The sequence below is a fragment of the Bufo gargarizans genome, chromosome 4, assembly GCF_014858855.1.
Source record: "Bufo gargarizans isolate SCDJY-AF-19 chromosome 4, ASM1485885v1, whole genome shotgun sequence".
NCBI lineage: Eukaryota > Metazoa > Chordata > Amphibia > Anura > Bufonidae > Bufo > Bufo gargarizans.
In genome coordinates this window covers 519,046,751-519,071,016 of record NC_058083.1, presented here as the reverse complement: position 1 = coordinate 519,071,016, position 24,266 = coordinate 519,046,751, and positions in this window count along the sequence as shown.

Genomic DNA, 24,266 nt, shown 5'->3' with positions numbered 1-24,266 from the left:
TGTGTATGGATGTAGCAGAGCTGGGTGTGTTGGGGCAGCTGTCATGTGTATGGTTGTACACTAGGTATCAGTACACTAGGTATAAGTAGAAGTCTTAGTTGTTTTTTTTTTAAGCAACTACCTCAACAGCTTTTATGGCTGTGAGGGTAAATGCCTTGCCTGTAATGTGTAGAGGTCATGAGTTCAAATCCCAGGCCAAACTTTTCTAAAAGTTTTTTTTTTTCTGATACTTCTACTGATACCTAGTGTACAACCATACACATGACAGCTGCCCCAACACACCCAGCTCTGCTACATCCATACACAGTGGGCAAAGTTACCTACAGTAGAAGTCTTATATTTTTTTTTTTTTAAGTAACAAGCTAGACAGCTTTCATAGCTGTGAGGGCATATGCCTTGCTTCTGCTGTGTAGAGGTCATGAGATCGAATCCCAGGACAAACTTTTCTAAAAGTGTTATTTTTTTTATTTATTTTTTAGTCCGCAGCGACACAAATTACAGCATGCTAGATTTTCTGTGCTTTTTTATTTTTTGGAGGGGGGGGGGGGGGCTTGCAGTGGATCTTGGGTGAGTTCCCACACTTTTTTTCCCAGGACTTGACCCCTGGTTACTATGTAATATAGCAAGGTCACGTGTGCAGTCGTCCAGGCATTCACACTTCATCAGCTTTTTCTTTGGATCAGTCTCTGTCTTAATCTCATCTCTCAATTTAGAAATGTGTCTTTCCAGTTTAAATAAACTTTTCTTTGTCACAGTTATACTCAATCCAGAGGCACTACAAGGTTCAGTTTCCAGACTTTTTTCTGGGGCGCCGCTCCGTTCGCCCGCTGTGGCCCCCGTTAAATTTTCCTGCCCTCTATGCTAATTTTCACATCGGTACAGAGAGGAGGAGACTGCCCTGTTTTTCTCAATGGGCGTCTCCTTCTCCCTGTCTGTGAGCTGTCCAATCGCAGCGGAGAGTGTCACAGCCAGCGAGAAGGTGAGGTTTTTTGTTTTTTTCCCTGGCTGTGATGCTCTCCTATGTATAAGAATATAACTACTATAATACTGCCTCCTATGTATAAGAATATAACTACTATAATACTGCCTCCTATGTATAAGAATATAACTACTATAATACTGCCTCCTATGTATAAGAATATAACTACTATAATACTGCCTCCTATGTATAAGAATATAACTACTATAATACTGCCTCCTATGTATAAGAATATAACTACTATAATACTGCCTCCTATGTATAAGAATATAACTACTATAATACTGCCTCCTATGTATAAGAATATAACTACTATAATACTGCCTCCTATGTACAAGACTATAACTACTATAATACTGCTTCTATGTACAAGAATATAACTACTATAATACTGCCTCCTATGTACAAGAATATAACTACTATAATACTGCCTCCTATGTACAAGACTATAACTACTATAATACTGCCTCCTATGTACAAGACTATAACTATTATAATACTGCCTCCTATGTACAAGGGTATAACTACTATGATACTGCTTCTATGTACAAGAATATAACTACTATAATACTGCTCCTATGTATAAGAATATAACTACTATAATACTGCCTCCTATGTATAAGAATATAACTACTATAATACTGCCTCCTATGTATAAGAATATAACTACTATAATACTGCCTCCTATGTATAAGAATATAACTACTATAATACTGCCTCCTATGTATAAGAATATAACTACTATAATACTGCCTCCTATGTACAAGACTATAACTACTATAATACTGCTTCTATGTACAAGAATATAACTACTATAATACTGCCTCCTATGTACAAGAATATAACTACTATAATACTGCCTCCTATGTACAAGACTATAACTACTATAATACTGCCTCCTATGTACAAGACTATAACTATTATAATACTGCCTCCTATGTACAAGGGTATAACTACTATGATACTGCTTCTATGTACAAGAATATAACTACTATAATACTGCCTCCTATGTACAATAATAAAACTACTATAATACTGCCTCCTATGTACAATAATAAAACTACTATAATACTGCCTCCTATGTACAATAATAAAACTACTATAATACTGCCTCCTATGTACAAGACTATAACTACTATAATACTGCTCCCTATGTACAAGACTATAACACTGCCTCATATGTACAAGAATATAACTACTATAATACTGCTCCCTATGTACAAGAATATAACTACTATAATACTGCTCCTATGTACAAGAATATAACTACTATAATACTGCTCCTATGTACAAGAATATAACTACTATAATACTGCCCCTATGTACAAGAATATAACTACTATAATACTGCTCCTATGTACAAGAATATAACTACTATAATACTGCTTCTATGTACAAGAATATAACTACTATAATACTGCTCCTCTGTACAAGAATATAACTGCTATAATACTGCCTCCTATGTACAAGAATATAACTACTATAATACTGCTCCTATGTACAAGAATATAACTACTATAATACTGCTCCTATGTACAAGAATATAACTACTATAATACTGCATCCTATGTACAAGAATATAACTACTATAATACTGCTCCTATATACAAGAATATAACTACTATAATACTGCTCCCTATGTACAAGAATATAACTACTATAATACTGCTCCTATGTACAAGAATATAACTACTATAATACTGCTCCTATGTACAAGAATATAACTACTATAATACTGCTCCTATGTACAAGAATATAACTACTATAATACTGCCTCCTATGTACAAGAATATAACTACTATAATACTGCTCCTATGTACAAGACTATAACTACTATAATACTGCCTCCTATGTACAAGAATATAACTACTATAATACTGCCTCCTATGTACAAGAATATAACTACTATAATACTGCCTCCTATGTACAAGAATATTACTACTATAATACTGCCTCCTATGTACAAGAATACAAGAATATAACTACTATAATACTGCTCCTATGTACAAGAATATAACTACTATAATACTGCCTCCTATGTACAAGAATATTACTACTATAATACTGCCTCCTATGTACAAGAATATAACTACTGTAATACTACTCCTACTACTATAAGGCTACATGCACGTTGTTTGTTTCCGTGTCCATTCCGTTTTTTGCGGATAGGATGCGGTCCCATTCATTTCAATGGGTCCACAAAAAATGTGCCGTGTGCTGTCCACATCAGTATGTACATTCCGTAGCCCCGCAAAAAAAATAGAACATGTCCTAATAGATCTGTAAAAAAAAACGGATGGCATAAGGATGTCATCCTTTTTTTTGCGGATTCGCAATTTGCGAACCACAAAACACATATGGTCGTGTGCATGTAGCCTAAGGGCTCATGCACACGACCGTTGTTGTTTTGCGGTCTGTTTTTTGCTGATCGATTGTTCCATATCTGAGTTTTATTTTTTCTCAGATTTAAGTCCTCTGCTGTTCCGTTATTGCACAAAACATATCCGGATGGTTTCCGTATTTGATAACTTTTTTTGCGGATCGTATACAAAAACAGTAACTTATTAATCACCAAACACATGAGCAATATGGGCTGGGCATAGCATTTCTACAGTATGGATCCGCAAAATATGGATGAAATACGCATGACATACGGATGCGTTCCGTATTTTTTGCGGACCCATTGACTTAAATGGGGCCTCGGACCGTGATTTGCGGATAATAATGGGACATGCACTACTTTTTTGCGGAACGGCCATGCTAACAAACGGAAACGGAATGCACATGGAGTAATTTCTGTATTTTCACAGAAGTGAATGGTTCCGCATACGGTCCGCTAAAAAACCATAACGGAAGGAAGCGTAAAGAAAATATGTTCGCGTGCATGAGCCCTAATACTGCATATTTAAAACCCACATAAACAATGATGTGGTAGGGTTTTTTCTATTACCCCTAAGGCCTCATGCACACGACAGTTTTTTTTCACGGCCCGCAAAAACGGGGTCCGTGGGTCCGTGATCCGTGACCGTTTTTCCGTCCGTGGGTCTTCCTTGATTTTTGGAGGATCCACGGACATGAAAAAAAAGTCATTTTGGTGTCCGCCTGGCCGTGCGGAGCCAAACGGATCCGTCCTGAATTACAATGCAAGTCAATGGGGACGGATCCGTTTGATGTTGACACAATATGGTGCCATTTCAAACGGATCCGTCCCCATTGACTTTCAATGTAAAGTCTGGAGTTCTGTTATACCATCGGATTGGAGTTTTCTCCAATCCGATGGTATATTTTAACTTGTAGCGTCCCCATCACCATGGGAACGCCTCTATGTTAGAATATACTGTCGGATATGAGCTACATCGTGAAACTCATTTCCGACAGTATATTCTAACACAGAGGCGTTCCCATGGTGATGGAGACGCTTCAGGTTAGAATATACAAAAAAACTGTGTACATGACTGTCCCCTGCTGCCTGGCAGGTGCTGCCAGGCAGCAGGGGGCAGACCCCCCCCCCCCCTGTTTTTAACTCATTGGTGGCCAGTGGGCCCCCCTCCCCTGTTGTTAACTCGTTGGTGGCCAGTGTGCGCACCCCCCTCCCTCCCTCCCTCTATTGTAATAATAGCATTGGGGCCAGTGTGCGCGCCCCCCCAACCCCTTCCCCCCTCCCTCCCTCTATTGTAATAATAGCATTGGGGCCAGTGTGCGCGCCCCCCCAACCCCCCCCCCCCCTCCCTCCCTCTATTGTAATAATAGCATTGGGGCCAGTGTGCCCCCCCCCCCCCCCATCATCGGTGGCAGCGGAGTAGAAGATTCATACTTACCTGGCTGCTGGCTGCTGCGATCTCTGTGTCCGGCCGGGAGCTCCTCCTACTGGTAAGTGACAGGTCTGTGCGGCGCATTGCTGTCACTTACCAGTAGGAGGAGCTCCCGGCCGGACGCAGACATCGCAGCAGCCAGCAGCCAGGTAAGTATGAAAATCTTCTACTCCGCTGCCACCGATGATCGGGGGGGGGGGGGGTGTTCTATACCACGATGCGATGTAAAGCAAGTAACGCTGATGCCCAGGTACCAGTGCAGCCCTGGGGTCTGTCTCTGCCGGGGGGGGGGTGAGCGCGCCTCCTGATGCACCTTTACGCTCTGAACCCAGTGAATGGCTAATGTAGCGATGAGTCCCGTCTCGATTATGAAGATATTAAGCCATTGAGTTCAACTGCACACTGGCCCCAATGCTATTATTACAATAGAGGGAGGGAGGGGGGGGGGTTGGGGGGGCGCGCGCACACTGGCCCCAATGTATTAAAACAATAGAGGGAGGGAGGGAGGGGGGTGCGCACACTGGCCACCAACGAGTTAACAACAGGGGAGGGGGGGGCCGCACAATGATATTCAAACTGGGGAGGGGGGGGGGGGTCTGCCCCCTGCTGCCTGGCAGCCCTGATCTCTTACAGGGGGATATGATAGTACAATTAACCCCTTCAGGTGCCGCACCTGATGGGGTTAATTGTACTATCATATCCCCCTGTAAGAGATCGGGTGCTGCCAGGCAGCAGGGGGCAGTCTTGTACACAGTTTGTAGTGTATTCTAACTAGAAGCGTCCCATCACCATGGGAACGCCTCTGTGTTAGAATATACTGTCGGATCTGAGTTTTCACGAAGTGAAAACTCAGCTCTGAAAAAGCTTTTATGCAGACGGATCTTCGGATCCGTCTGTATGAAACTAAAACCTACGGCCACGGATCACGGACACGGATGCCAATCTTGTGTGCATCCGTGTTCTTTCACGGACCCATTGACTTGAATGGGCCCGTGAACCGTTGGCCGTGAAAAAAATAGGACAGGTCATATTTTTTTCACGGCCAGGAAACACGGCTCACGGATGCGGCTGCCAAACGGTGCATTTTCCGATTTTTCCACGGACCCATTGAAAGTCAATGGGTCCGTGAAAAAAAACGGAAAACGGCACAACGGCCACGGATGCACACAACGGTCGTGTGCATGAGGCCTAAGACAGAGATAACAAACATGGAATAAGTTATTTGTGGTCCAAAATGGTGTCACAGAAAATGGTTACATCAAGCAGAAGAATAAAACTCTCTTTGAAAGTGGCAACTTAAAGACAAAAACATTTTGGCAAAATGGGCCTCTGGTACTGAAGGGGTTAACATCCATGGACATCCTGCCGTGAATGTGTTTGATTTCAATGGGATTCTCTGAACTACAGTGGGACTGGCACCTTTTTTTTCTTAGCAAAGTTTCTGCCCTGCAGCCATATAGAATGATCCCAGTCCCCCCACATTCTACTTTAAAGTGATGCCGTAGACAAAGTCCACCTCTATTGTCCATGTTGTGTATGAACTTACAGTCGGAAGGGTGAACTGTAGACCATGCCCTGTTCTTCTAAAAAATGTGGTTTTTAAGAAAGCGTCCTCTGACGGAAAAAAAAAATCTAGGATTTTCTCCTGGGATTTGAACCGGGGACATTTACATTCAAGGCTGACACCAACCTCCAGGCTACATCCTTATCATATTGTGAAGAGTGTTTTTCTATACTTAGAAAGCTAATAATATTACTGGTGTCTTTATAATTATATATTGTGCCTGTGAATAAAGCAGTAATATGTATTAGCTTTCTAAGTATAGCAAATATCAATTTTCATCATTTTAAGACACAGCTCTGCACTCTGCAAGCTAATGTCTGTCAATCAAGGGGAAGCAGGAGTGTGCAGAGCACAGGGGGTGTTACAAAGCAGTGCTCCAAGGATTCAGACCTGCGCTCCCATTCACTTCTATGGGGAGAGCGCTTGGTGGTGGCCGGATCGGTGTCCTCCAGCCACCACTTTGTCTTGTGTAGGTGCGGGTCCCAGTGGTGGGACCTGCACCTATAAGTAAATGGGGACATATCCTAGCCATATGTCCCCATTGTCTCAGACGAGAATACCCCTTTAAGATGTAATAATGGGTACCAAAATTGAAACAACGTTTGGGACAGAATTTGGATGTAAAATGGCCAACCAATAATTGGTATAGAGGTAGACAAAGTGTCCATGATTAGAAAAATTTATTTATTTGTTACAGTGCCACACTTGTCCACAGGCCGTGCCTGGTATTGCAGCTGCAGTACCAGACATAGCACAATGACAATAGCGGTAGAGAAATCATAGTGTCTCTATTTTAATCTCTTTTGTCGGTTCCTTCTCTCTGGCCATAGCTGACCCTCAAGGCTCAGACCCCTGCAGGGAATATGAAGGAATGTCATTGATCCCTCTTCCCTGGCGAAGCATGACTAGGACATTAGTACTGGAAACGAATGTGCAGAAAGGGGTCAGAGCAGGCGGGTCAGAGGTTAGCGCCTCCGAACAGGTGGGTGACAACTGATGACTCCAGGCTGGAGATGACGTGTCACCTGACACACGGCAGAGGATCATGTCTCTCCTGCTGGTCCCCCATAACCTCTCGTGGGATAAATGCAGTAGTTTAATACCTCCCTCTCCATCCATGGGACTGGCAGTAGTCAGTAAATGGGGCCAACATAGAAAGGGACAGTCTCTGCAAATTTGGGGGTGCCCGGGCTGAAATTAGGCAGGGTTGCCCTTGCACTGATTTGGGGTCGTTCCCAAAGGCAGGGCCTATTTGTCCCTAATTTCAGTATGAGAGCGTGGCCACTGACAACCAGTGTAGCCAGGAGTTCCAAGGCTCTGGAAATAGGGCCTAACTTTTGGCAGCCACTTGCTTTCTGGCTGGCTAGATTTTATTCACTAGAAATGGAGGCTCCCTGTCGAATTATAAATTTTTTTTTTATTTTTCTACCTCAGAATTTTCCAGTTAAAGGACGTACTTCTAAATGTTCTCATTTACTGACAGCAAGCAGGGATCCACTGGAATGTAACTGGTGGAAAGGAAAAGTGGAGGAGTTGTCCGTAGCAACCAATCAGATTTCACCTCTCATGTTGCAAAGACGAATCAGTGACCTGATTGGCTGCCGTGGATTACTGCTCCACTCAACACAAGCCTTGATACATTTCTCCTTTAAGTAACTCAAAATCTCTGTTTGCTGTAATTGAATAGGAACGTTGCAAGGTTTAAAACCTGTTGTTCTTAATACAGCTGAGAATTTGTCACAGTTGAAAACCTCATCCACACAACATCACAGGAAGAAAGTCTGGATGGAAACCAGACCCGCAGCGTGCTCGATCCAATCCAGTCCTGTGCGGATTTTCATTTTTCACAGATTAAGGCTTCTTTCATCCGACCTTTTTTTTTTTCCGTTTTGCGGGCCGTCTTTTGCGTTCCGTATACGGTCCGTATACAGTCCGTATACGGAACCATTCATTTCAATGGTTCCGCAAAAAAAAAAAACGGAATGTGTTCCGTATGCATTCCGTTTCCATATTTCCATTTTTCCGTTCCGTTGAAAGATAGAACATGTCCTATTATTGCCTGCAAATCACGTTGCGTGGCTCCATTCAAGTCAATGGGTCCGCAAAAAAAACTGAACACATACGGAAATGTCTCCGTATGTCTTCCGTATCCGTTCCGTTTTTGCGGAACCATCTATTGAAAATGTTATGCCCAGCCCAATTTTTTCTATGTAATTACCGTATACTGTACATGGCATACGGAAAAACGGAACCGGAAACACAACGGAAACAAAAAATGGAACAACGGATCCGTGAAAAACAGACCGCAAAACACAGAAATAGCCATACGGTAGTGTGAAAGAGGCCTAAAGGGGCTGTCCAACACTTTTTAAAGGGGTTTTTAACACTTTTAGCCTACATGTACACAAACGTGGTTTGGTTTCGCAGCCGAGCCACATTTTTTTCAATGGGGCCGGTAAAGATGCGGACAGCACTCTGTACGCTGTCCGCACCCGTGGCTCCGTTCCGTAGCCCTGCAAAAAAAAATAGAACATGTCCTATTCTTGTCCGTTTTGCGGACAAGGATAGGCATTGTTACAATGGATCCGCAAAAAAAAAAGGATACCGTACAGACGTCATCCTTTTTTTTGCGGATCCGCAATTTGCGGACCGCAAAACTCAAACGTTCGTGTGCATGTAGGCTTAGGCCTCATGCACACGACAGTATTTTTTTGCAGTCCGCAAAAAGAGGTTCCGTTGTTCCGTGATCCGTGTCCGTTTTTGTTTCCGTGTGTCTTCCTTTATTTTTGGAGGATCTCCAGACATGAAGGAAAGTAAAAAAAAAAATCTAAGTTTAGTTTGCCATGCAAATCATAGGAAAAAAACGGACGCGGATGCGGATGACAATCTTGTGTGCATCCGTGTTTTTTCACGGACCCATTGACTTGAATGGGTCCGCGAACCGTTGTCCGTGAAAAAATTAGGACAGGTCATATTTTTTTCACGGACTGGAAACACGGATCACGGACGCGGTTCATTAGCCGAGTTTTCCACAGACCCATTGAAAGTCAATGGGTCCGCAGAAAATCACGGAAAACACAACAACGGACACAACAACGGTCGTGTGCATGAGGCCTTAGGCCTCATGCACAGGACCGTTGTGTGCATCCGTGGCCGTTGTGCCGTTTTTCGTTTTTTTTCACGGACCCATTGACTTTCAATGGGTCCGTGGAAAAATCTGAAAATGCACCGTTTTGCAGCCGCATCCGTGATCCGTGTTTCCTGGCCGTGAAAAAAATATGACCTGTCCTATTTTTTTCACGGCCAACCGTTCACGGACCTATTGAAGTCAATGGGTCCGTGAAAAATCACGGATGCACACAAGATTGTCATCCGCGTCCGTGATTCGTGTCCGTTTTTTCCTATCATTTCAATGGCAAACTTGACTTCGATTTTTTTTTTATTTTTCATGTCCGTGGATCCTCCAAAAAACAAGGAAGACCCACGGACGAAAAAACGGTCACGGATCACGGACCCACGGACCCCGTTTTTGCGGACCGTGAAAAAAAAACTGTCGTGTACATGAGGCCTTATACTGATAATTTATTCTCTGGATAGGTCATCAGTATCTGATCGGTGGTGGTTCGACACCTGGGACCCCTGAGGATCAGCTGTTAGAGAGGCACAGGCGCTCCTGTGACCTCCGCGGCATTCTCTGCTCACCAAGCACAGCGCCGTCCGTTGTATAGTGGCTGTGCTTGGTATTGCAGCTCAGCCCCATGTGACTGATGAACACACGTCATCATTGGTAGGCCTGAGCGAATCGACCTTCAGATCATAGATCCGAAGTCGATTCGTTCAAATACTTTGATTTTAATGCTGTTTCCGTGCAGCATTAAAATGTATTGGCTCTGTGGAGCCAAACTTTGTCTCGTCCGAAGTCGTGCGAGACTTTAACGAATTCCTCCTGTATTCATATCTGCGTCTTTAAAAAACTATTTAAAATAGCAATCTGAACTGGGCTTTGGTACTGGCTGGTACCGCTGTACTAAAGCCCACTTTGGACTGCAATTTTAAATTGTTTTTAAAGACGCAGATATGAATACAGGAGGAATTCACGCTACTTCGGGTGAGACGAAGTTTGGCTGCACGGTGCCCATACATTTTAATGCTGTACGGAGACAGATCTCCGTACAGCATTAGGATACATTCACACGACCGTGTGTAATCCTTTTCCGTTTTGCGGTCCGCAAATAACGGAACCGCGTGTCCGTAATTTGTTTTCGTTGTGTTTCCGCATGCTTTCCGTTCTGTGTGTCTGCATTTTGCAATAGTAATATCAGGGGGCAGGGACTTCAATTACATGGAAACGTATCCGCAAAAAACGGATGACATACGGAATGGTTTCCATATGTCTTCAGCAATTTACGGATCCATTGATTTGAATGGGCCTGCGGACCGATCTGTGCGTACAATAGTAGTAAAAGCTTCATATTTTGGCGGAAACACGGATAACGTTCAGTATGTTGTCCGCACGTTTTATTCACCCATAAGAATGAATGGATCCACATCGCTGATTTATAAAGTGGAAAACCACTTTAAAACTTGAAACCCACCTCGGCTTCGGTTCTGACTGGTGCCTCCACTTTATAAATCATCGGAGCCCATACATTTTAATACTGTACGGAGACTGATCCTGGTACAGTATTATTCCGAAGTTTTGAACGAAGCGACATAAGATGTAACATTCGAAGCTCGCTTCGCTCAACACTAGCTACGACCCTCCCCGAGTGTGTACAGCAGTGAGAGACATCTGTGCTCAACCTGGAGCTACGATCCTCCGCTAGTGTGAACGGCAGTGACTGCCGTGAGAGACATCTGCACCCACACGAGGAGATACAGGACTAGATAGGAGACCTCTCCATCCTATATTTCCTTTGAGGTAGCGGTGAGGCTCTGAGGTCTCTGCCTGTTTTTAGGATGAAACGCTATAGAGTCGGTGATACGTGCGTCTTTATTGATATAGGTCTGAACCCAGCGTTAATCCTGGACTTATAGAACCATCAAAAACGATCTTTATAAGATATGCAAATGAGGGCTCGCAAGTGCCCAGGGGCGGCGTTACTCTCTTAGGTGCCCTGCTTGCTCAGCCTTTTCATTGCGTCCCCTCGCCCCTTCCTACCCTCCGCCCGCCCATCCTTTCCCTCTGACCGCCTTTCTACTAACTTGTTATTCTGCCGATATCCCGCGCCTGCGCACTGAATGAATGAATAACTTATATAGCGCTACAATTGCGAACTAAATCGCCTCAAGGCACTTTTGCAGCCCTTGACCGCCTGTGCCTTCAGAAGAGGTGGGTCTTGAGCTTCTTCCTGAAGGCTCAATGGTTTTCTTCTGAGCGGATCTCCGCAGGTAGAATGTTCCATAGCCGGGGTCCTTGGACTGCGAACCTTCGTTCACCTTTTGATTTGTAGCGGGTCTTGGGGATATGGAGGAGGTTCTGGTTATTCCTTTGGCCGGCGCATGTGCACTGCAATGCCCATTCCCTTGTACGGCATCACAGTAACTATTGTGCATGTGCCGATGGACCGCCTCCTTTTGCGTCGTTAGCCGGCGCATGCGCAATAGTTACTCGGCCAAAGGAATGGGTGCGCAGGCGCGGGATATCGGCAGAATAACAAGTTGGTAGAAAGGCGGTCAGAGGGAAAGGATGGGTGGGCGGAGGGTAGGAAGGAGCGGGGGGACGCAATGAAAAGGCTGAGCTAGCAGGGCACCTAAGAGAGTAACACCGCCCCTGGGCACTTGCGAGCCCTCATTTGCATATCGTATAAAGATTGTTTTCGATGGTTCTTCTTTAAGTCCAGGATTGATGCCAGAGGTAACGTTTTTATTAACTGTAAGCATGCTAGGGAGCTGTGGGAAGGGTTAAAAAAGTGAAATGCTGGTGACAGACTCCCTTTAATCTATTAGGTGCCTAACTACATTAAAAGTTTTTCTCAAACAGCTGATCGGTGGGGGTCCCGGGTGTCGGACCCCGTCAATCAGATACTGATGACCTATTCAGAGGATAGGTTATCAGTTACAAAGTCTCAGAAAAACCCATTAGCTGGGGATTCATGGCATCGCTCACTGTGCCAAAGCTAGTCCGCTTGATGCCCCACACTCGGCTTGGCCAACTGTGCTGTAATTTATTTCGGGAGAAGTTAGTAAAATTCTGCCCCCTGAGAATAAAAGGATTAGGTCTTGAAATCCAACCACCCGATCCTTCATTTTCCCAACATATTTAGTCAGGGAAAGTCAAAAACCGCCATCACAACTGGTAGACTTGGCACATCTAATGTGCATGCCCTCGCGGATCTGCTAGATAATGTGTTTTTTTTTTGTGCCTCGTCGCTTGAGTCTCTCTACTAGGGATGAGCGAATCGGAAACACCCGAAGTCGATTCGCATAAAACTTCGTTTCAATACTGTACAGAGCGAACTCAGGTTCGGTTCCAAGGTACCACTTGGAACCGAACTCGAGTTCGGGAAATGTTTTTTTTACAATTAAAATCAATTTCTGAAGTTATTATGCGAAGTCTCGCAAGACTTCGCAAAGTAAAAACTTCGGCTCATCGGAGCTAATACATTCTAATAGTGTACGGAGCGCAGTATTGAAACAAAGTCGTTTTATGTAAATCTACTTCGGATGTTTCATTTCTACTCTCTACAAGAAATGTTCTGTCCAGTTCTCGATCCAGTCAATCCTCCAGAAAATAGTGGCGCTGGATTAAAGCAATGTGCTATGAAGGATTTCCTTCACACTTTACAGTAATGGGGGCAGGTGACAGTCCTGTGTGGAGATTACTGCAGTGAGACTAATCGGTAGGTATGAATGGGGTTGTCCACGCCTTCAATGGCTTCTTTCCCACGGTAGGTGATACGAGGGGGGAGGGTGACGGCCTCAGGGGCCTTTCTCTAATCCACTCAGATGGAATGAACGAGCTGCCACCATTACCTGAGAGTGAAGGCTGTATCAGACAGCCCGATTCTGCCAGCGATTGTCAAGAAGGAAGCGTTCCTTCCTGGCAACCACCTGCTCGCTAGTGGAGGAGACCGCTGCTATTACATAAAGCGATATCCTCCACAGTTATACCATCGCTCTTCCCTATACTCAATCATTGCTTGCCGGCAGCAGATCGCGATTAGACACCACAATCTGCCGCCTGCAAACAATGATTTTTTAACATGTCAAAAAATTTGGATTGCCCAATGATCGAGTATTGGGTAATCAGCGGCAGTATTACACTGCCAGATCACTGCTAACGAGTGTTACCACTGTTTGTGATCATCTGGCAGAGAATCCTGTCCAATCTAGGCTTGATGGAAGGAGGGTTCTGGTATGAACAATACAAAATCACACCATCAGACAGATGTCTGCCCAACAAGTCCTCCGCTAGAGATCAGTGAAGTATTCAAAAATTTGATTTGGCTGCTTTGCCAAATTTTACAAAAAAAATTATTGTTTTGTGATGAATTACTTTGTCACAAAGCTCATTTTTTGTAAGTAGTGGGTGTAAGCATTTGTAAGCATAGCTAATCGCAGCATGTGGCAGTAATAACACAGTGTAAAATTTACCACCACGAAGCATAGGGAAATTCGGCTTTGCCGCAAATCGAATTTTCCCGGAAATTCGGATCGAAGTTCATGGACTTCGATTCGCTCAATACTACCCTCTACAATTATACTGTAGCTCTGAACCATTGCTTTATTATTAAAGTACGTCTGTTATAAAGTAAGATAAGGTCGGAGCTTGATGACCAGTGGGTTTGTTAAAACTCAATTCCACCATTGTTTTTCGGGTTTTATTTTTACAGCGTGCATGATGCAGTAAAAATGACACATTAAGGCCTCATGCACACGACCGTTGTGTGCATCCGTGGCCGTTGGGCCGTTTTCCGTTTTTTTTCGCGGACCCATTGACTTTCAATGGGTCCGTGGAAAAATCTGAAAATGCACCGTTTGGCAGCCGCATCTGTGATCCGTTTTTCCTGGCCGTGAAAAAAATAGGACCTGTCCTATTTTTTTCACGGCCAACGGTTCACGGACCCATTCAAGTCAATGGGTCAGTGAAAAATCACGGATGCACACAAGATTGTCATCCGTGTCCGTGATCCGTGTCAGTGATCCGTGTCCGTTTTTTCCTATCATTTCAATGGCAAACTTGACTTAGATATTTTTTTCATTTTTCATGTCCGTGGATCCGCCAAAAAACAAGGAAGACCCACGGACGAAAAAACGGTCACGGATCACGGACCTACGGACCCCGTTTTTGCGGACCTTAAAAAAAACGGTCGTGTGCATGAGGCCTAAAGGGCATCTGTAAGCAGTTTTGTACCTATGACACTGGCTGACCTGTTACATGTACGCTTGGCAGCTGAAGGCATCTGTGTTGGTCCCATGTTCATATGTGCCCGCATTGCTGAGAAAATGTTTTATTTTATGCAATTGAGCATCTAGGAGCAACGGGGGCGCTGTCGTTACACCTAGAGGCACTGCTCTCTCTAAGGCCTCATGCACACAACGTTTTTTTTAAGGTCTGCAAAAACAGGGTCCGTAGGTCCTTGATCCGTGTCCGTTTTTCCTTCCGTGGGTCTTCCTTGATTTTTGGAGGATCCACGGACATGAAGGAAAAAGTCGTTTTGGTGTCCGCCTGGCCGTGCGGAGCCGTCCTGACTTACAATGCAAGTCAATTGGGACGGATCCATTTGACGTTGACACAATATGGTGCAATTGCAAACGGATCCGTCCCCCATTGACTTTCAATGTAAAGTCAGGAGTCCCTAATATACCATTGGATCAGAGTTTTCTCCAATCCGATGGTATATTTTAACTTGAAGAGTTCCCATCACCATGGGAACGCCTCTATGTTAGAATATACCATCGGATTTGAGTTACATTGTGAAAACTCATATCCGACAGTATTTTCTAACACAGAGGCGTTTCCATGGTGATGGGGACGCTTCTAGTTAGAATATACTACGAACTGTGTACATGACTGCCCCCTGCTGCCTGGCAGCATCCGATCTCTTACAGGGGGCCGTGATCCGCACAATTAACCCCTCAGGTGCCGCACCTGAAGGGGTTAATTGTGCATATCATATCCCCCTGTAAGAGATCAGGGGCTGCCACGCAGCAGGGGGCAGACCCCCCTCCCTCCCCAGTTTGAATATCATTGGTGGCCAGTGTGTGCCCCCCCCGGCCCCTCATCCCTCCCTCTATTGTATTTATATCATTGGTGGCCAGTGTGCGGCCTCCCCCCGCCCCCCCTCCCTCTATTGTATTAATATCATTGGTGGCCAGTGTGCAGCCCCCCCGGCCCCCCCTCCCTCTATTGTATTAATATAATTGGTGGCCAGTGCGGACCCCCCGGCCCCCCTCCCTCCCTCTATTGTATTTATATCATTGGTGGCACAGTGTGCGGCCCCCCCCGGCCCCCCCTGCCTCCCTCTATTGTATTTATATCATTGGTGGCACAGTGTGCGGCCTCCCCTCTTCCCCCACCCCCCCGCCCCCGATCATTGGTGGCAGCGGAGAGTTCCGATCGGAGTCCCAGTTTAATCGCTGGGGATCCGATCGGTAACCACGGCAACCAGGGCGCTACTGCAGTCCTGGTTGCCATGGTTACTTAGCAATATTAGAAGCATCATACTTACCTGCTGGCTGCGCTGTCTGTGACCGCCCGGAGCTCCTCCTACTGGTAAGTGACAGGTCTGTGCGCTGCATTGCTTAATGATCTGTCACTTACCAGTAAGAGGAGCTCCCGGCCGGACACAGACAGCGCAGCAGCCAGCAGGTAAGTATGATGCTTCTAATATTGCTAAGTAACCATGGCAACCAGGACAGCAGTAGCGTCCTGGTTGCCATGGTTACCGATCGGAGCCCCAGCTATTAAACTGGGACTCCGATCGGAACTCTCCGCTGCCACCAATGATCGGGGGGGGGGGGGGGGAGGTCGCACACTAGCCACCAATGATATAAATACAATAGAGGGAGGGAGGGGGGCCGCACACTGTGCCACCAATGATATTGAAACTGGGGAGGGAGGGGGGTCAGCCCTGGATCTCTTACAGGGGGATATGATACGCCCAATTAACCCCTTCAGGTGCGGCACCTGAGGGGTTAATTGTGCTGATCACAGCCCCCTGTAAAAGATCGGGTGCTGCCAGGCAGCAGGGGGCAGTCATGTACACATTTCGTAGTATATTCTAACTAGAAGCGTCCCCATCACTATGGGAACGCCTCTGTGTTAGAATATACTGTCGGATCTGAGTTTTCACGAATTGAAAACTCGGCTCTGAAAAAGCTTTTATGCAGACGGATCTTCAGATCCGTCTGTATGAAAGTAACCTACGGACACGGATGCCAATCTTGTGTGCATCCGTGTTTTTTGACGGACCCATTGACTTGAATGGGTCCGTGAACCGTTGTCCGTCAAGAAAATAGGACAGGTCGTATTTTTTTGACGGACAGGATACACGGATCACGGAGGCGGATGACAAACGGTGCATTTTCCGAGTTTTCAACGGACCCATTGAAAGTCAATGGATCCGTAGAAAATCACGGAAGGGCCTCATGCACGCGACCGTTGTGTGCACCCATGGCCGTTGTTCCGTTTTCCGTGATTTTCTGCGGATCCATTGACAACTTGGAAAATGCACGGTTTGTCATCCGCCTCCGGGATCTGTGTATCCTGTCCGTCAAAAAAATATGACCTGTTCTATTTTTTTGACGGACAACAGTTCACAGACCCATTCAAGTCAATGGGTCCATGAAAAAACACGGATGCACACAAGATTGGCATCCGTGTCTGTGATCCGTTTGCAATTGCACCATATTGTGTCAACGTCAAACGGATCCATCCCCATTGACTTGCATTGTAATTCAGGACGGATCCGTTTGGCTCCGCACAGCCAGGCGGACACCAAAATGACTTTTTCCTTCATGTCCGTGGATCCTCCAAAAATCAAGGAAGACCCATGGACGAAAAAACGGTCACGGATCACGGACCTACGGACCCAGTTTTTGCGGACCTTAAAAAAAAAACGGTCGTGTGCATGAGGCCTAAAACTGCTGCACCCTCTGCACTTTAATTGACAGAACCAGGTGTGATAATGTTAACACTGCCCCGTCCTGTCAATCTAAGTGCAGAGGGCGCAGCAGTTGTAGAGAGAGCAGAGCCCCCGTTGCTCCTAGAGGCTCATTTGCATATATTAAAACATCATTTTTCTCAGCAATGTGTGGGCACATATGAACATGGGACCAACACAGATGCAACAGGTCAGCCAGTTTCATAGGTACAAAGCTGCTGACAGATGCCCCTTAACTTTATTTAGTGGGTCAGTAAGATTACAGCTATACCAAATTTATAAAGTTTTTATTATGTTTTACCAATTTAACAAAAATTTGCAAAAGAAAAATAAACAACTACACTCCTCAACATTGAAATTGCGACAGCATGAAGGAAAAGTCGTGGAATTATGGAAATCATAAGATCAATAGACATACAATAATAATGACATACAAATGATTAAAAAAATGTTTAAGAAAATATGCAAATCCTGATTCCATATCGAGCGCCTCTCACAGATATACCCACACTTATGGTTCCACGACCCAACCAATGTAACGCAGAGCAGTGAGTACCTGAAATGAAGACTAGAGTGGTTTTCCCACCATACATTACAACACCCTACACCATAATGCTGTAGTGGGAAGTACCGGGGCAACATTCCCTTGTGAAGGCCTCTTCATGGCCACTCGGTTTTCAGACCAATCTCTGGATATCGTTGCGTCCAAAACAAAAGTGGGACTCATCGGTGACGAGCATAGACTTCCTTTCCAGCCTCCATTGCCGTCTTGCTGTGCACCATAATAGCCTTTGAGAGTGTTGACGTTAGGTCAATGGAGCCCCCCACATCCCTCCTTGGATAATGCCCCCAACCTCCATAGTGCCCCCAGTGTGGCCTGCCTTAGGGTAGTTACATAAAAAAAAAAATACTCACCTCTCTTCCTCACTCCATGACCGCTCTTGGCGTCCCGACGCAGGAGGTCACGGTGAGGTAATCACGATCCTCTGCACCGTTCTACTGCCTCATAGGCAATTCCCCATTTTTATACTCCCCCCCCCCCCAAAAAAAAGATAACAATGATCAAAAAGTCATATGTACCACAAAAATGGTACCAATAAAAATTACAGTTCGTCCCACAAAAAACAAGCCCTCATACAACTTTGTGGATGGAAATAAAAAAAGTTATGGCTATCAGAAAATGTCAATGCAAAAAAAAATTAGTTTTTCAAATGTTTTTATTTATTTAAAAACAAACAAAAAAAAGTTGTAAAAACCCCCCTAAGTTTTCATATTGAGCCGCAGAATAAGGCCTCATGCATATTTTGGTCCGCATCCGAGCCGCAGTTTTTGAGGCTCGGATGCGGACCCATTCACTTTAATAGGGCTGCAAAAGATGCGGACAGCACTCCGTATCAGCCTACAGCAGAGCATGGTGGGAGTTGTAGTTTTACACTTCCGTGATGTTTCTGTCCGTGCCTCCGCACCACAAAAAAAATAGAACTTGTGGTGTGGATGGATCACGGACCCATTCAAGTGGGGGCCCGTACATTGGGGACAGCAAATTGCGGTCCCCAAAGCACGGAACGGCCACACAACGGCCCTGTGCATGAGGCCTTATCCTGCAAAAAAATAGGCCCTCATATGGCTATATGAACTGAAAATGTTAAAAGTTACGGCTATCGGAAAGTGGGGAGGAAAAAACGAAAATGCAAAACCAAAAAGGGGCCCAATACTTAAGGGGTTAACTGCATTTAAGCATAAAGAAGGAATACAACAGACGACGTGACCCTTGGGTGCATTAAATATTATTGAGAACATTTATATTGCTGATTTTTCTTTCCGTATTTGCGCCCTCCTACAACTTGTACAAATTATTAGGTCTAGTTTTGTATGAAAAGAATTTATTTGGAGTTAAAGTGAGTATCAAAACAGGTCAGGCTGGAAGTAAAAGCCTAATAGCGTTATCCTGAGTATCAGACGACTGGCGGAATCCCAGACATTTGGTTTTACATTTGCCATTATGAAATGTCAGTTTTCCAACAAAGTTCTGCCAAAAAAAGACTTTGAAGGAAGCGTTAGAATAATTTAGTAGTTGCCTGTGTTCTCTTTTAGTGAAATAACCCAGAAAACAAGGAGTACAAAAAGACAATGTCCTTAAGAGGAGTCGTCTGAGACCATCTGGTTTAAAAAAAAAAAAAAAAAAAAAGAGCGCCACCAATTCCATAGGCCATTTCTGGTATTGCAGCTCAGTTACATTCAAGATAATGGAGCTGATTTATGGCACCAGACACCAGTGGCATAACTAGAAATGACTGGGCCCCACAGCATACAGGTCCTTCTCAAAAAATTAGCATATTGTGATAAAGTTCATTATTTTCTGTAATGTACTGATAAACATTAGACTTTCATATATTTTAGATTCATTACACACAACTGAAGTAGTTCAAGCCTTTTATTGTTTTAATATTGATGATTTTGGCATACAGCTCATGAAAACCCAAAATTCCTATCTAAAAAAATTAGCATATCATGAAAAGGTTCTCTAAACGAGCTATTAACCTAATCATCTGAATCAACTAATTAACTCTAAACACCTGCAAAAGATTCCTGAGGCTTTTAAAAACTCCCAGCCTGGTTCATTACTCAAAACCGCAATCATGGGTAAGACTGCCGACCTGACTGCTGTCCAGAAGGCCATCATTGACACCTCAAGCAAGAGGGTAAGACACAGAAAGAAATTTCTGAAGGAATAGGCTGTTCCCAGAGCGCTGTATCAAGGCCCCTCAGTGGGAAGTCTGTGGGAAGGAAAAAGTGTGGCAGAAAACGCTGCACAACGAGAAGAGGTGACCGGACCCTGAGGAAGATTGTGGAGAAGGACCGATTCCAGACCTTGGGGGACCTGCGGAAGCAGTGGACTGAGTCTGGAGTAGAAACATCCAGAGCCACCGTGTACAGGCGTGTGCAGGAAATGGGCTACAGGGGCCACATTCCCCAGAAACAGCGGCAGAAGCGCCTGACCTGGGCTACAGAGAAGCAGCACTGGACTGTTGCATGTCATTCGGAAATCAAGGTGCCAGAGTCTGGAGGAAGACTGGGGAGAGGGAAATGCCAAAATGCCTGAAGTCCAGTGTCAAGTCCCCACAGTCAGTGATGGTCTGGGATGCCATGTTAGCTGCTGGTGTTGGTCCACTGTGTTTTATCAAGGGCAGGGTCAATGCAGCTAGCTATCAGGAGATTTTGGAGCACTTCATGCTTCCATCTGCTGGAAAGCTTTATGGAGATGAAGATGTCATTTTTCAGCATGACCTGGCACCTGCTCACAGCGCCAAAACCACTGGTAAATGGTTTACTGACCATGGTATTACTGGGCTCAATTGGCCTGCCAACTCTCCTGACCTGAACCCCATAGAGAATCTGTGGGATATTGGGAAGAGAAAGTTGAGAGACGCAAGACCCAACACTCTGGAAGAGCTTAAGGCCACTATGGAAGCATCCTGGGCCTCCATAACACCTCAGCAGTGCCACAGGCTGATTGCCTCCATGCCACGCCGCATTGAAGCATCCTGGGCCTCCATAACACCTCAGCAGTGCCACAGGCTGATTGCCTCCATGCCACGCCGCATTGAAGCAGTCATTTCTGCAAAAGGATTCCCGACCAAGTATTGAGTGCAGAACTGAACATAATTATTTGAAGGTTGACTTTTTTTGTATTAAAAACACTTTTCTTTTATTGGTCGGATGAAATATGCTAATTTTTTTAGATAGGAAATTTGGGTTTTCATGAGCTGTATGCCAAAATCATCAATATTAAAACAATAAAAGGCTTGAACTACTTCAGTTGGTGTGTAATGAATCTAAAATATGTGAAAGTCTAATGTTTATCAGTACATTACAGAAAATAATGAACTTTATCACAATATGCTAATTTTTTTTAGAAGGACCTGTAATTTGAAACGCACCCCTTGCCCCCAGAAACTTCTTTGCAACCCCCACTTCTGTGGCTAGTCAAGATTGCTCTCTCAGACCAGGCCCGGCAGCCGCTCCGTCCATTTCCTATGTTTTAGTCCTTATCCTAGGTGGGCCCCTTCTGAGTTCGGGCCCCAAAGCAGCCGCTTCCACTCTAGCTACCCCGCTGCCAGACACAACCCATGGTGAAGAGCGTCTGCATGTGATACAATCCAAACAAGACCTGACCCTGCACTTACATGTGGCTTCATTCTCTCTGCCGTCTCTTCTTGCTAATCCACTGACGGGTGAAGAAGGGGCAGATGGAGTCAAAATTCATTATAGAAAAAAAAATAACTCTGTATGGCTTGTTTCGCACACAGATTTTTGCAAAAAAAAAGCTAATTTTTGGTATATTTGTTGTGTTTTTTGGGGTATTATTTTTTGGACAAAAAGACTTGAATTTACATTAAAGTCAAATAGAAAATGCACCGCGTACAAAAGTGTTTTGGTTTGTGGCATATTTGTGGTATTATTGCAGTGTTTGTTTGTTTTTAAGCATTTTTTTTTCAGATTTTTTTTTTCTTTATAAGAATTAAAGAGGTTGTCGGGGGCTACAGATATTGATGACCTATCCTAAACCAGTGAGGGTCCGACAACCAGCACCCCCATCGATCAGCTGTTTTGCACAGCTGCCAGTGTCTCAAACTATACAGTGTACAGAGCTGAAAGCAGACAGCGCCGTACACTGTGTAGTGGCCGTGCCGGGTATTGCAGTTGAACTCCCATTTAAGTGAACGTGAGCTGCAGTACGGTGGCACTGGAAACTACACAGTGTACAGAGATGTCTGCTCAAAACAGCGGATCGTTGGGGGTGGCGGGTTTTAGACCCCAACAACCTGATACTATCCTGAGAATAGGTCATTAATATCTGTAGCCCCAACAAACCCTTTAAAAAAAACACCAAAAATAACCACATTTTGCAAACATAAACAAACAACATAAAACCTCCAAGAAAACACAAAAAAAAGTAATAAAAAGGCTGAAAAATGTGTGTGTTCAGCAGCTCCAGGATTTACTATTTGTAATTGTGTGACCCCCTGAGGCTCTAAATTTACACAATCAATGGCTTCTAGAGGAGAACCTGGAAATGTGCCCTCACGTGCCATGCTAGTAATCTGCATGGGCACCGGATCAATGGCAGACACTCGTTACACAGGTAATAAAACAGACAGCACATATGAGATTCATAACCATACGGAATAACCCCGCAGAGAGCACAAACCCCTTTGAAGATTTCAGGGAATTTGCCAACAGATGTTAAACAGCTTTAGGTGGAACTGGAGGATCTCGTTTCTTCTAATCATTTTCGGTTCTCATACAGGCGTCTTAGTTTGTGGAAATAATGGGAAAGCAGTCATCACAGACTTACTTAGTTATGTTGTCATTTTGAAAGCAGGCATTAAAAAGAGGAGAAGAAACAACTGTGGGATTGTATTCATGGAGAAGAAGCGATAGATGAGAAGATGCCGTCAAATGTAAGGGGGCTGTGGTACTACCATTATATGCTGACAGGCTACAGGGTGGTAAATAGCGGAGGGCCTTGGATTAGGACCCTCATATATTAGTTAAAGTGAAGCCTCTCACTTTGAAGGACCTGGCATATCCATGTATTGCATGCACATTCACATTGTAATACTTAATTTCCCCTGTGGTGGCGCTGAATGGCAGTGTTCTTAAGGGGCATCTGTCAGCAGATTTGTACCTATGAAACTTGGCAGCTGAAGGCATCTGTGTTGGTCCCATGTTCCTATGTGCCCTCATTGCTGAGAAAAATGATGCTTTAATATATGCAAATGAGCCTCTAGGAGCAACGGGGGCGTTGCTGTTACACCTAGAGGCTCTGCTCTCTCTGCAACTGCCGCACCCTCTGCACTTTGACATGGCCAGGCAGTGAAAACGCCATCACACCTGGTCAAAGTCAGTTTCATAGTAACAAATCTGCTGACAGATGCCCTTTAAGCTGTTGACAGTACTAGATAGGGGACACCAGGACAAACATACCTTTTGTGGATCTTTTACTATCAGGAGTAGAGTGAATGTGAACTTGTATTCTGCTAGGTTATGCTCCTGCAAATGCCAAGGAGTTGGAGCTCCATTGTGAAGTGCTCTCTGCATTGAGCTTGCTCTGAGTGACAGCTGTAGTGGTCTTTTGGTTGGATCCTACAGCTGTCTCTCAGAGCAGAGGGAAGAGGCTGAGCACAATGTAGAGGGCATTTGCAGGAGCAAAATCTGGCAGAATAAAAGTTCATATTCACACTACTCCTGATAATAAAAGCTCCACCATTTCAATGGTTCCGCAAAAAAACCGGAATGTACTCCGTATGCATTCCGTTTCAGTATTTCCGTTTTTCCGTTCCGTTGAAAGATAGAACATGTCCTATTATTGCCCGCAAATCACGTTCTGTGGCTCAATTCAAGTCAATGGGTCCGCAAAAAAAACTGAACACATACGGAAATGCATCCGTATGTCTTCTGTAACCGTTCTGTTTTTTTCTGAACCATCTATTGAAAATGTTATGCCCAGCCCAATTTTTTCTATGTAATTACTGTATATTGTATTTGCCATACGGAAAAACGAAACGGAAACACAACGGAAACAAAAAAAAAGAACAACGGATCCGTGAAAAACACACGACCGTATGGCTTTTGCAGTATTTAGCGGTCCGCAAAAAACGTATCCGCAAAAAATACGGATGACGTCCGTGTGCATTCCGTTTTTTATGGAACGGAACAGCTGGCTCCTGATAGAACAGTGCTATCCTTGTCTGTTATGAGGACAAAAATAGGACATGTTCTATCTTTGAACGGAATGC